Consider the following 13,051-nt stretch of genomic DNA (forward strand, 5'->3'; position numbering starts at 1 on the left):
AATCTTCCGGCAAATATATATCACCGAGAAGGATATTGTCGTCGTTGTCGCAATATTGTAATGGATGGGCGCGGTTGCGGGCCAAGAAGAGGAGCCGTCAGTCGTTGTGGTCGATGCGACTGCCGACTGCGGAGAGGATAAAAAGAGAGGATATCCCTCGGGCGGTCGTCCTTGCCCTCGCCGGTCGGCCCACGTCAAGGCCATCTTGCTTCGGGCGCAATGCACCCGCCGCTGCTGCACTTTTCTTTCTCTCTCTCTATCTATCTCTCTCTCTCTCTCTCTCTCTCTCTCTCCCTCCCTCTCTACGTTCCGGACTCGTCTAATATACTGGCATCGCTCCACTTCAGCTACCCCGTGCTATGTACAAGACTCGGGCTGTTTCTCTCCCTCCATTTGCCACTCAGCTCGGCAGGCAGGCAGGCAGGTTACACAGTTACAGCCCTCTCTATCCTTCTCCTTATCCGCCTTCTGTGCTACCCGTATGTCCCGCGACTTCTCTCCTTGCCTTTGAGCTCTCCCGCGACTTGGAGCTATCGTCGCGGATCGCTACGAGAGATGCACTTCGAGTTTCTTTTCTCATCCCGTTAACCCTCGCCCTTTTCTCTCTCTCCCTCTCTTCCCCACCCGCTTTGTCGCTATAAATATCCGACGAGGCGTTATTTTTAACTCGGTTTCTCGACCAACGTGTACCTGTGTCGCGAAGTAATGGACTTCACGCCAAATGTAAGGTCGCGAGATTTATATCGGATTATTATCGATTGAATAATCTAACTCTCGATGTATTTTTATCTCTTTATGAATAATATTATGAATAATTTTGAAAGTCACAGGAATTGTATGCAAATTACATTTATACTTTAAATATTAATGAGAAATCTTTTTTTTTTTTTGCATATTTATGCTTTATTCGCATTATTCATTATAAGTAAGGAATGTGAGAACGAATTAAACGGAAATTAATACATATTCATACATGACAATTGAAGTATTAAAAGAGCGGAATTCCAGAAGATTTGACAATCATATCATTGAAGCATCGTGTGAAGAACGAACTGCTAAGCTAGACTTATCTATCTCGAGTAATCGATGTAATCGGAATCGTAGACACTTTTTGGTGGCGGTATCGATAGCTTTTATCGCTTTCCGACCCTCGTGGGAGCCATCGACGTCTTTCGAAACCCCCGATGTGATGTTTGAGCTGTAGGGTCGACCGACTACTCTTGCTCCCCGCTTCTCGTTCGATCTCCTCTTCCTACCTCTCGCCATCGTTCCTGTCTCCCTACGGCCGTTTCGCCGCTTTTTCTGCCTTCCCTTCCCGCAATGCTCTCTGGAGCATGACGCCGGCCGTTGATTAGACCCTCCCCCTGCTCCCTTCCACCCTCCCCCATTCTCGTCGAACCTCTCCTCGCCTTACCTTCCGCGCTTCTGCCTTGCTACTTTTTATCCTGACTGCGTGACCTTGCCAAGGTCGGGTGAACGAACAGCAGTAGCTGCAGCGGAGGTGACGTTGACGATGCCGGTGTTAGATCGTAACGCTTGAGCAACGAGACGAGTATTCGCATATACATATAATAAGCCTCAGTATATATTTCACGTGAAATGTTTTTTTTAGTATCAGAATTTCGTGGCAAGGTTTTCTTAACAAGAATGAAGAGAAACATTTCATTTGAATATACACGAAAGCAAGCATAATTTTATTTTCTATTTTTGTTCGATCTGTTTGTCTGATTTGTTTGATAATCGGATGCACAGAAAACCAATCGAACAATCGTTAAGATCCAATGAATCCGATTTTCAATCTCGATTCGAGAAACGTGATCGGTCTTGTAAATTAAAATTGAGATAGAGCGATAAGTTACGGCGAATAGAACAGGCGTTCGCCAAAGGCTAGTGGCGTTTTTCGTCCGACAGTTATTGGCCGCGAATCAAAAGTTAGAGTCTGGTTAGCCGTTCATTTCCTGCCCTTCTAATCATGCGCGTAGTCTCGGGACTAGATTACCTAACGAGAGAGCGCGGAGATTCCGTACTTTCGTTCCTTCGTTAAGCCGACAAATTGACGATCGTTCCGTAGGTAGCGCCACGACTAATTCAGTCAGGCTATTAAAATCCGCTTCCTCCGCTTGATTGCGTATCGCGATACATATCACACAATGCTAGATAATAATCGTAGAATACCGTAGAGAATACCTCGTGTGTTCTTCGTTAATACCGATTAATGTAAGCGTCTTCTTTTTCGTCTCTATCACGATTGAACTTAACGGCGACTCTAATAATACCGATGCCAAGATAGATAATCGACGCTTATTGTGTTGCATGCTCACGATTTAAATTCTCGATTTATCGGAGCATTCGTTGGAATGCTGTTGCTCTTCCGCTTCGACCTTTAAAGTGTTCTTGCGGCACCTGACAGGCGTCATATTCGTTCTCGATTTATTTGAATTTTTTTTGTGTCTTTGAAAAATTTCCGATTTGCATACAGATTGTGCTAGTCACGTATCTTCTTATATTAATTAATTCCCTATATTTACATAACATTTTCCCATTAAGAGTTATCTTGTAAAAGGTGTATGATTACGGAATTGAAATTATGAAGTATAAAATACAAGCGTTTAACGGAATCCCTTCGGTAATTAATTCCAGTTAAGATCTACATATACATGCTTTTTTTCTTAACGTTTTTTCTTTGACAAAAGCTGATACATCAGAGTACGCTTGTTTGCAACCATGTACTACTTGTTAAACACATAGACTCTTGCTTACATAAATGAAGTCTGGATATTAACTCACGCGCGACACGACGTTGGCTAACAGGAGGATTAATCAATTAACCAGCGGTCGCGACAGTCCTCTCGTTTACAACGGGATGGCCGACAGTCTCGGAGCTGCGCCAGATAAACGACAATTTGCAAATTAATAGCGCTGTCATTAAACGCGTCACCGCCGTGAAATGGCGTGAATCGCGAATGTCGTCCGGTAATCAACGCTTACGTACGCGCTCGTCCCTCTTCTCCGTGGCTGACGCGCGCGGAATAACGATACTGGCTCTCCCAGGGAAATGCCTAGCGAGATTCCGCACGGGGAAGAATGTTGTAAGAAACGTGTGGCGTTTGTATAAGATCAACTTTCCCAGGGTGATCCGACATGCGTCCATTAACGTCGTCGATAGCCCGCGAGCGTACAATGAAACTTCACCGGTTTCCATGCAGACATATGTAACATTCTATTGGATACTACTGTATTTTAATTAATACTAAAATTATTCAATGAATTTCCAATATGCATATTTGAATATTATGAGAATATATGTATACATATTGAAATTGTATAAAATATATAACATATATGCATTAATTTACATATGTATTATATATATTATTTATGTTAATATATTAATATATCGTTTTACAATATAAAATGTATATCATGCGTTATATATTGTGTTGCTCCGGGGTATCTGGACATTTGCGGGCATCGGACTCGTGACTTGGCTCGAGAATCGAGTTCTCAAGACTCTCTCTTTTTTTCTCTTCCGTATAAGTTTTACTTGAATTTTAGATTTATAGATCTAAATTTAGCCGGCGCGGATTTCTCGCGCTCACGCATGCAACTTCGTATGCAACTCGGCGCGCGAACCCGGAGAAAAAGACGCGTTTACTTTTGTATTTGCACGAACACTTATACCTTGAGGCGCGAGCGGCCTTTTGCGAAGCGCGGCCGTTTATGACCGTTAATATATAACTTCCCGCGAGAAGGGACGCGCGTACAATAACTGCAGAAGATACCTGCTGCAAGAATTTCGACCCGCTACGATGCGCGGTACCGGAGGAGATGTGCAGCCTCCGATGCGTCTCGATGTTGAAAATTATCTTGCCTAATGATAACTGCGAATTACTTTGTACCGCAAACGAGAAACTGCTTTAATCCAGAGTCATCTCTACACACCTCTACTTCCATTGGCCTTTTATCGTTATAGCATCGCATAAAAATATACTTGCGGAATTCTCGAAAATTTTCAATTTAAGACAGAAATTCCAGAATCAAAGAATTAAAATTTCAATTTTATATAAAATTTAATTATTCGTTAGATTAAGAATATTATATATAACGTTTGGTTTTTTTCGGATTTAAATAACCGTCCCTCTTTTTTTGTTCACATCTACGCGTGAATTCTTTTATTTAAAATTACCTCGAGGATTAGATTCTGATGTACTATTACTGGTAATAGTTTTTTCATATTATTTCGTGATGGATTTTTTTTTATCTACCGAGGAGCACTCAATGTCAGTGTCAATCTGTAGAAATTTTATTCGCGGATTCGCTATGATCGTTTCTCGATCGTTTCCTTGGATAGACGACATACTCGTGAATCACTTGCTACGAGCATAACAAATAGCGCACGTAGATCGTGAACGCAAGATTGTTGTTGGGGTGGTTCGCGGCTTCCCATCTACGCGGAAGTCCTGTAGCGCAATCTCATCACCACGACTGTTCGTGCAGAAATTGCAATTGAATAGTTCATCGAGCAGACGAGAGAAAGAGAGAGAGAGAGAGAGATGTTTCATTTTCCAGACCGCGGGCTCGAAATTTTTCTCACTCGTTACGCATCTTGCTCGTTTTACAATTTAAGCATCAGGTTTAAATCTTCTTCAGCATATCGCGCTAAGATCTCGTTACATTACGCAAGCTATTTTAAGCAATGATGTGATAATCAAAGACTTACGAATCTAGTTCTATGATTTTAGATCGGCTCGTTAATCATACAAAGTAATTATTCTATCGAGGAAGAATTTTTCGCGACGCTGCTACTGCAGCTGCAAGTGAGCGCACATCCAGCAGATTACTGTTGTCTAATTTACATACTGTCCGCTGCAGAAAGCTCGCCGTTGATCGTTTCCATCGTAACATGCATGCACGTTAGAGATTGAAACAGGGAGGATATATAATATAAATAAATGACACGAAGGTGTGGGGGAGATTAGGTTCGCGTGTTGTCGTAGCGTGATGCAAAGTATCTTTTCACCGCTTTTTGCCCGGCGTTAAACTCACCCCGGGAACTAGTGATTAGCCTGTAAACGGGATTGTTCGCGACATCCGCTGCATCGCGACGATTCCATTCTCGCGCCGGACCCCGACCGCGAGATTTTTTACTCAACTTTTTTCTGCGCTACCTTTTTCCGCGAACGAGTTCAATTACGCGCCTATTCAGCAACACCGTATCAGTCTAGCTGCGGTTAACGCGAGAAGAATGAGTCAGATGTCAAGTCTAGCCGGCTGCTCCGCAGGTGGAAGTTTGTGGCGGATGACAAAATGTCACATGTCTCTTATGCCGACCCAGCCTTGCCTCCCCTCTGTGAACTCCACCATTCTTCTGTAATATACCTCTCTCCTAATCCCTGCCGATCTCTACAGAGCTGCGAGCGGTGGACAGGATGGAATCATGTCGGTGACCTCGCAAGGTCCCGCCAAGGTCGAACGTTGAGCTCCAGCGAGCGAGTCGCTCTCGAGAGATGCTAATCTCTCCACTGATCGGCGTGATCATCAGTGCCACCAGCATCTCGCTACCAGCTGTCGCTATTACTGTTCGGCACATCGATTTCGTGACTCATTTGCGAACGAATGAAACGCTACCTGTCACATTTTCGCGCTCTCTTTCTTATTACGTGAGGATTCGAGTCAGCGTTTACTTCTCGACGAAATAAAAGTGAACAGTCGTCGAGATGGGCGACTCATTCGTATCATCAGTTAGATTGATGTTTTCTGTATTAAGTCGGGAGAAGACGTGTATAACGTTGAAAAATACTGAAAGTCATTTTTCGCGAAGTCATCAGGTTTTAGCAGAAAGAAAAACATACACATATATAAAATTAATTTAGTATCTTGAGTAGGGCGAGTAATTCAATTCGGATCGAATTAAATGCTAATTTATTGTTGTAATTTCAAATTTATTGTTCTAATTAGTAATTGATATTAAACGTGGGAAAGTTGATTTGATATTATGCCAACATTTTCGTTTTCTATATAAAAATATTTATAGTTAATAATAAATAAAAAGTTAAATATATCAGAATTTTAATTGCTAGTTAATTGCTAAAGATACAAATCGAGTATTAAGTATATTTTGAAAACATTAAAAAAGTTAATATCAAATTGATTCCCAAAGTAATTCTTACCAAATTATTTACATTTTTATAAAACATGTTTTATACCATTTTAATATTAATTTCTTGCCAATTGATAGCGTCATTAATGTAAGATTAGAGCAAAAAACTGGTAATTAATTAGATTTAATTATACTGTACATTTGAATTTTAGCAATAATTAGATTTGATTATGCATACATTTAAATTTGATTTCTCGTCTTTTGATAACATTACCAGGGGTGTTGAATAAAAATGAATATTCTAGCAGAAAATAGAAACGGAATTACTTTTTTTAATTTTGCTATTTTGTTCGCAAATATTTTTATTTCGTTTTTTTTAATTTTTTTTAAATTACTTTTAATAAACAAATATATTTGTAGGGAGGGTGAAGATTTTAATATAATATTCTCAAATTTAATTGTATAATATAATATAAAAATAAATATATTTGATCATCTTGAGTCGAAATTTTCCTCGTATTTTCAACCTCATTTTTCTCAGATTTTCTTTACAGATTAAAGATTTATAAATATAGATTTAATTTATATAAGAATTTTTTGAATAAAAATTTTTTACCTTGTATTTTAAAAACGAACAATTGGAGATTTAAAAGAGAATCTTTAGACAAAATTATCAATTTTAAATAGTTTCCAAAAAACTAATCTTGCTTAAGTATAAAAATAAATGTTTGGATTGAAAATTGAGATCAAAAGGTAGAAAAAGAATTTCGACTCGAGATATATATAATTATATACAAGCTATTCTCTGAACTCGAAGATAATAAACATATACAGGAAACATAGAGCAGAAGATTAAATTGAATGGAGCAAAACAACTGCTTCGAGAAATATTATGATCAAAGATATTGTCGTTTTTTACATGATCCAATATCTCTTTATAGATATGCGTTGGAGAGTATTTCGCGATGAAAGAAAAAATTCTTAACAGAGCACAAACAACTTGCGTTCATCAAGATGATGATGGCCCCGCGATATCGTGACGTGCAGAATTTCGGGATGAGACCGTCCGTTCTCTCTTCTTCTGCTCTCAATGTCGACCGGCGAACGCGCGCACGTGGGTCATCGGCCCGAAACGGTCGTTTCTTGCGAAATTTATCTCACTGCCATCTGATTCACCGGCACCAGGAGCGTGCGGGCTAAACGGGGAGGTATCAGGAATATCGTAATCGAATAGCCCCGACTGGTCGGCGTCGCTCGACGCTGTTCTATTAAATCTCCTGTTTGCGGCGCAAAGAGGCCTTACGAACCAGTTTACGATAGCTTAACAGACTTACGGAGGCAATCGAGCCCTTCCTCCTATCCAGCTCTTCCCTTGCGCAAACCGAACGTATTCCTTATCGTCTGAAAAATGATCAAGGACGTCGCATATCTCGCCGTGTATTATACCTGGTGTTTGCGCGCGCGCGCACACGTGCGTGCAATAGGTGTCTTACAGTTCGTTCACACGATGGCGAAGTTGGCGACGACGCAGCCTCCTCCTAACGTGTTCTTGGCGCCAGGCGCCTGCCAAGTGATTCTTTCTGCGGTGTCGCGTGCACGAGCTGAGAAACGATCGCGAATCGCTAAATTTCCCAGGTTGGAAAATATACGTTGTTGCCCTTCGCTCGTTTTATATATATATATATATATATATATATATATATATATATATATATATATATCAGGGTGTCTACTCCCCCTGCAAAAATATATAAAATCTGGAATTCTCTTTTACGTCTGGAAAAATCAAGCAATTTTTATAAAGTTTTAGTGGAATTCGGAAATTTTTTAAAATCTTTAATCATTTGACTTTTATATTATAAGCGATCGGCAAAAATAAATATATTTTTTAAATACATTTACAAATCTAATACTTGAAACTTTAATACTTGAGTAGTGCAAAGCATTTAAAAATCCACATAAAAAATTATTTTAGGAAGTTGCATTAACAAAATTTCTGTTTATTTGGAATTTTGTACAAAAATACCTGAAAAATCAAGGAATTTTTTTATATACATTATATTTTTTATGAGTAGGCATCTATAAATTTATTTTTACAAATATTTTACCTTTTTTAATTTATAATAAATGTGAAGAGAACCAGATATATTCTATTAGAAGATTTTTTTGAAAGTACAAAGAGCGCAAATTATTAAAAAAAAAAGGATAAACATACGCAACAGATTTTAATATTGAAAGAGATGCGCCGGGGGGGATCGGCGGAAATTAAGTTTAAAGTTAAATAAAGTGTAGCCGCGCGCGAGCGCTAAAAGGGTTGAAGTCGTTGAACGTAGCCGCGAGGTATGCACTATGTTAATAGTATGGTAATGCGACACGAGCGGGATATTACTGCTGGAAAATGCTTGTGCGCGCGCGCAAGTGCACCGATAAAATGACTAATAAAATGTCGATTACGCCGGGCCGGTCTAATGAGGGGAGCCTATTAATCTACGGGCGTGATTAGTGCGATGTAAACGACGCTCGCACGAAGGTCTACGTCGAGAATTCACCTATGCCCGATTATTTATGGGCGCCCTCGTAGCTCCTCGTCCTTACCTCGGGCAGTCCGCGCACGTCGTCGTTCAAAGGTATTATCACCGGAGTCACCGGATATTAAATTCATTGCGCAACGTTGTATCCTTTAACTTGAATCACGCAAGCTTGTTTGAATCACATAGGGAAGAAAAGGGAGGGTACGTTTGAACGCAAAACTTCTGATTCCGCGACGAACGACCCTTTCATTTTGCCTCCAATGATATGCGAATGTCAAAGTTGTATGATATTAAAACATTAATCATATTTATTGCTCGGCGTGAAGCGTCTTCTTTAACGAGAAAAATAAATTTAAGAAAAATATCGTGTATGCAAAATATATGTATATTAATATGTATATATATTAAAGTTGAATTTTTTCGATGAATGAGGGAATTTTGGAGCAGAGTACAAAAAAAGATTGAGATATATAAATTAAGAAAAAACTAAGCAGATTATAATTTAATTTTGATCTTCCGTTTAGAATATTAAGAAATAGATCATATTCCGTTTTTTTAGTGTGTGATCGATTATGTATTAAGATTAAATATTTCGCAAAACAATAGAAAATGTAAATAAATTCAAATGAATTTAAAATAAATCTAAATATAACATGGCGTATGAAGAATTATATTGAAATTTCAAAATTTTCTAATAATAGATAGAACTAAAAAACAGAACAATAGAAAGAAAGAAGATAGATGAGTTTTTAAACAAGCGCATTGCAATTTAATTAAAAAACAGGATTCGATGGCTATTTTATGGCTAACTTAATATCGTTTTTATGGAACAATATTCGCGAAAAACATGTCCTCCGGCAAGTAGATGCAACATCGTAAAGCTTGCATGATACATTGTGAGCGTAATATCTCTATAATAGCCGTTAACGACTCGGAAGGCATAACGCGTGGTAAACGCGGGTAAAACGCAGTAGCGAGGATTGAAACGTTAAACCGCAAAACGAGCGCGCGGTTCTGCGCATCCGTGCGTGCTGCGCTGCTTAAATAATGCGTAAAACGTTCGGTCGAGATATTCGCGGCCATTAAAATCATCCTACACCTCTTGCGCGGACCCCGTTGCTCCGCATTATAACTACATTTAACGATACATAAGGTTCTCGTGTCGGCTATTAAAACGCGATTATCCTCAGACAATAGTCCGTTCATCGTTCCCCTAGTCGTTACTAAACGAGAATGGGGTAGTGTAACCGAATTAAACGAGTACGCTTCTCCGTGTGTGTTAGGCTGCGGCCTCTGAAAGAAGCACCTTACCCGTCAAAGGCAACGGTATTCGACGATATGGCGTCTAAATTCGCCTCGAACGCCGATCGGTTATCGTCCTTACCGTTAACCACTTAAGAACCCAAGAACTATCAAAACACTGGTGAGAGAAAAAAGTGATCATTTCGGATGTCTGAATGAATGTTAGAAGCGTTAAAAACATCACGTACTTTGAATGAAACAAAAAATTGTAGAATTTATAATGGAGAACAGAAAGAGACGTATGGATATTGCATGTGAGATTTAATATACTTCTCTCTTTCCATTACGTTAATATTAACGTAAATTTACGATAAGACTAACTCGTATAAGGAAAGTTTACAGAGTACATTACATACTTATGTATATATTTTCTGCAAAACATGTGTTCTCGAGCAGTGATAAAGATTTTCTACGAATATTGTTAAAAGCTCTAACCCTGTCCATATTCTTTCATTTAACGAATTGAAAATGTTCTTCTCATACAATTTTAAATTTTATTAATTTTTCTTACTAATTCATAAAAAATTAATTACTAATTCATAAAAAATTAATTACTAATTAATAAAAATTAATAAAAATTAAAAAAATATTGGAAGAATCATGAAAAAGAGAAACGTAAAATAATTTCTTCAGAGTGTGCTTTGAATTATGAATTAAATAAATTTTGGGGCCGACTTATAAATATTCTTTTTATCGTTTTCATTTGATTTGAAATTACAGAAAGGTATCTCATAAAAATGCAATATCGCTGGCGCGTCGCGAAACCAGCGAACGAGAGACGCTATGTCGCTAATAATCGAGTTATCAGCTGTGCGCAGCTAATTTGATTGCTCATGGCGACTCGATCCCGTCCGTTTTCGTGTCCGTAATCGCGTTAAAATATCGGTCCGGGAACCAGGAAAACCAAGCTTACCCACCGACTTCATTAGGAGCGCGGGATCTCGCTCTGTCGCGTTCACTTCGTTAGTTAAACATTTCGATAAGAGGAAGCGTGCGTATCTTTCGCAAAGTTTATTCACCTTGCGACCGATTCGTATCGAGTATTGCTGTTCAATCCCCCCACATTTTCGGACAAAAATTTATCCCGATCGTTCGCTATCGCCTCGAGATATCGTTACTTCGTTAATTGTCGTAAATATATTTTCCATTATACGTTGTTCCCAAGAGACAGTGCGACAGCGCGTCTATTCGCGGATTAACGATCGCAGTTAGATCGCGCGAAAGACGGGGAAATTGGAGAAGTCGACGCGAGAGAAGACGATACGCCTGAGTTTCGCTAATGATCATGCGGTGGCAATGAGTTAAGGCCTCTCCCTGTAAATCTTCTCTAACTTATTACCCTTTACACTCCCAATTCCCGATAAGGAGAGAGGACTATGTGGACTCTCTCTCTCTCTCTTTCTCTTTCTCTATTTTCCTCTCTCAGAACGACCTCGCGGTTAAACGCTAATTATTATCCTTGTCCACGATAAATTAAACTGCCAGAGTCTACTTTCGAATATGGCTCTCGTACGTATGTATGGACGCTTGATGGAGGATGGCATGGACGTGCGCTGCCCTTTCGCTTGTTACATTTATGTTATCCTTCTATTGTGCAGAGTTAATTCGCGTTGCGAAAAACTACGCTTTTGCTCGCATTTTCGAATTTTTGAAGTCACCCGTAACTCCTATAACAAAGGAAAAATAAAGTTGGCTAATGGATGTACTCTGTTCTTGTTTTTATTTTTATCGTAGATCTTTTAATCATATATATTCAATTTATCTTGTATATATTTAGCTTTAATATTCTCTAATTTCTTTTTTATTAAAGTATTTTATATTATTCTGGATTAAAAAATATTTTTAGGAGAGAAAGAGAGAATAAATAAATTTTTTAATATATAAAAAAATCATACCTGTGTAGCTTACTAGGCTTACTACATTATTCGTTTTCCATAATAAATGCTAGTAGTTCCGATAAATGACGTTCTTGCACGAGTCTATTACACCATCGTTAGCGATGCTCATCTAATTAGCTTCGCTGTAGTCCGCTAATAAAGACGTACAAGGTAACGACGGGTCGTTCGCCGAGGACGAATACGTGCGGGAGAATTTATAATATTCGTGAGATAGTGTAGAATCTGGTGTAAAATTCTAGTATCCGGATAAAAATAATCAAGTGTGACATTGCTCTGGTGAAATATTTGATACCGATCAACGATTCATCTTCGAGAGCGATGAAAATTGCCATTAAAATGTTAATATGGCAAATATTGAATAATGTATATGAGATAATAAATCTTTTTCTCGTGAAATTTCAATAACGTATCGATAAGTTTAATCATATTGTTTATCTCACGTTTTTTGAAATTTAATTTATATGCTAATATTGTGACATATTTTTTATTTTTGTTAATATTTTTATAAATTTCTTATATGATTTTTTGTTAAATAAAATCTTTGAAATCTTGCAAGTATATATCACGCTTTCAAAACTAATTCAGAAAATAATCCTTATAATAAGACAACAATTTTATGACTCAAAGTAGACAATGATGTATTCAAAGTAAAAAAATGAAAAATCTCCTAAGAGTCGAAATTATAGGGGATGATATTCGGATCACCTTCTGTTATTGTAAATTAACTTCTTTCATGGATGATATCACTTGGATTTCAAGAGTATCGTTTCGAGGAATCAATTCGCTAGGCGGATTTTCTTCAAGGAAACATCTCCAGGAAACGATCTGGAAATGACTCGGAGGAAACGGAGATGGTACAGAAGGTCATACCGTGCCCTTCGCTCTTTGGAATCCGCCGGGAGCCGCGTCCCGTCACGTAGCTTCGATATGACGCATAATGACAGCCCCGAAGAGAAGAGCGCGCGGCCACCAATGGCGAATCCGGTCGCGACGCCGAATAGATTGCGCATCACCGATCATCATCATCATCATAATCATCATCATCATAATCATCATAATCATCATCATCATCATCATCATCATCATCATCATCATCACCGAAACGTGATCGCTACTGGCATTAGTTACTCGTTTTCCTCTCCTCCGATGAACAATCATCACCAATTTGCCATCCAGATATCCGCGCGCGGTAGGTCCACCCTCGTACCTCTCTCTTTTTC

The 13,051-nt window shown here is 38.7% G+C and overlaps 1 protein-coding gene across 5 annotated transcripts in view; it reads left to right on the forward strand.

The window, feature by feature from the left end:
- Positions 1–13,051, forward strand: part of LOC105259080 (telomerase-binding protein EST1A) — a 93,441-nt gene that overhangs the window by 42,386 nt on the left and 38,004 nt on the right. The gene's annotated exons all lie outside the window — the stretch shown is intronic.

Source organism: Camponotus floridanus, unplaced genomic scaffold (assembly GCF_003227725.1).
Source record: "Camponotus floridanus strain SB8 unplaced genomic scaffold, Cflo_v7.5 scaffold12, whole genome shotgun sequence".
In the NCBI taxonomy this organism is placed as follows: Eukaryota; Metazoa; Arthropoda; class Insecta; order Hymenoptera; family Formicidae; genus Camponotus; species Camponotus floridanus.